This window comes from Xyrauchen texanus, chromosome 45 (genome assembly GCF_025860055.1).
Source record: "Xyrauchen texanus isolate HMW12.3.18 chromosome 45, RBS_HiC_50CHRs, whole genome shotgun sequence".
Classification (NCBI taxonomy): Eukaryota; Metazoa; Chordata; class Actinopteri; order Cypriniformes; family Catostomidae; genus Xyrauchen; species Xyrauchen texanus.
In genome coordinates, this window is record NC_068320.1 from 3,799,234 (window position 1) to 3,801,196 (window position 1,963).

Here is a 1,963-nt window from a genome sequence, read left to right on the forward strand (position 1 = left end):
AATCTCACAGTTTGAGTGTATGGTGAAGCTAGAATTGATAAGACAGCAGTTATAGGCTTGTTACTTTAATAGCCCGATGTTCCTGGGGACTCGGCTAAGGTTATTTATGTTTAATGTAACTCAAATCAAATGAAAATAGTTATTGTAGGCAGGTAAGTTTCCCTAGCTGGTCCCCTCCGGGTAAAATGCGTTCTTATTCAAGTTTTCAACTCAGTCATTCGTTTAAGATGCAATCTTGTGTTATAAGTATTAGGCTATCATGATTAAACTGTGAACAAGTTATATAAATAAGTATTAAAATACCTGTGGATATGCCACTTCCCACTCATGAAAGTTTTATATTCTACAAAGGAGCACACTCTACAAAGGCCTGACTGGAGATTTGCCTGATCTATCAGTCCTTCAGGTGAGTAGGGATATAACAATAGCAAATTTCACTGTACAGTATGATATATCAACCAAAATCTGTATACCAATATTTCATTATTTTCTTTTTCCTCCCCTTTTACAAACAAATATTCTGCTTCAAAGAAAAAAAATTTAATTGAATTGATGTTCTCATAAGGGTCCTTCATTATGAATTTGTATGCCATGCATAACATACTGTGGATAGAAATTACAGGGAAAGTTACTGGTATGATAATTGTGGTTATATTATATTACTATTATATTTAGTGTATTGCTAATCAATCAATATATTGTTACTTCCCAGGTGACTGCGGCTCACTTCAAGAGCAGGTGAAGCAAGTTGGGACAATGTTGAAGACGTTTGTGATGTTGCGCGTAGCATGGACAACAAAATGGACACTATGATGCAACATTTCAGTGCCAATGTGTCTGTTGGAGAGTTATCCCTGCCAGGGGATCTGTTACTCCCCCTAGACACCCAGGAAGATTTGGCGTTGCTTGACAACAGTTTGAGGCAGGATAAAGAGCTCCAGCAATGATTTGTAAGTGTGCTGATTTCGTTTATAATGCCATAGGGTAATCTAAAAAGTAAAATTAAGATTGTACACTGCATATTCTACAGTCTGAATCCACAGCCTGTCACATTTAAAATTTATGAGAAGCTTCAGAGAAATGTAATTTGTAACATGTTTTTTTTGTATTTTCAGCTTCGGTTTTTGGCAATCAAATGTGGGAGGGACCTAAAGACAACCGTGTAGCGAATGCTCCAGAGTATCTTCTCTAATCACCTTTCCATCAATACAACCTGGACTGGTGTAGGGGATAAAGCATGTTTTAGAGACATGTTCCTGAAGACCATTGTTCAAAGTAAGTTGGATATTTTTTTTATATTTAAGTAGATGTGTATGACCTTATGCCATTCAAATGGAATGACAGATCTTTATTTTCATCACTGACAACTGGAACCCTTTCTTTATCCTTCAGTCAGTAACATCAAGACCCCTAAAAAAGCCTGCTAAAAGTGTCAGACTACACTCACCCAATCCACACTGTTCACTGTGGAAATTGCTCTTTTTAAAAAAAAATAATAATTCTCGTGACCCTGCCTTGAGGGCAGCTCCTTGGATGAATATGGGATGGTTTGTCCTTTTGCTTAACGATTCTATTATAGTTTGTAAATCCTATTTCATGCCTGATATTTGATATTGCACATTAACTAGTACCAAAAATTCTACTTTCATTCCATCAGTGTGCTTAACTGTTATTCTATTAAAAATAGCTTGGGAATACTATTTCATACCTCTGCACCAGAAAATAGTAGAGACTTCCGGGTTGACTTATTTCACTCAGGATGGAAAGGAGCCATGTATTGTATTACCTTGGTAACTGCATAGCAACCACATGGGCTTACCCTAGCAACCGAGTAACAAATCACATATTTCTGCACCAGAAAATCATACAGACTTCTGGGTTGATTTATTTATGACCATAATTTTTGTTCTTTTCAAGTTATAACATGCTATTTGACGAGTTTTGCCACGGCAAGCACCACTCA

At 36.6% G+C, this 1,963-nt stretch overlaps 1 long non-coding RNA gene across 1 annotated transcript; it reads left to right on the forward strand.

Annotated features, from left to right (window-relative positions):
• The first annotated feature begins 350 nt into the window (after positions 1 to 350).
• Positions 351 to 1,477, forward strand: LOC127637442 (uncharacterized). The gene is made up of 4 exons (XR_007969750.1): positions 351 to 406; positions 713 to 950; positions 1,116 to 1,275; positions 1,393 to 1,477. It is a non-coding gene; the product is annotated as an uncharacterized LOC127637442 (long non-coding RNA).
• The last annotated feature ends 486 nt before the right edge of the window (positions 1,478 to 1,963 follow it).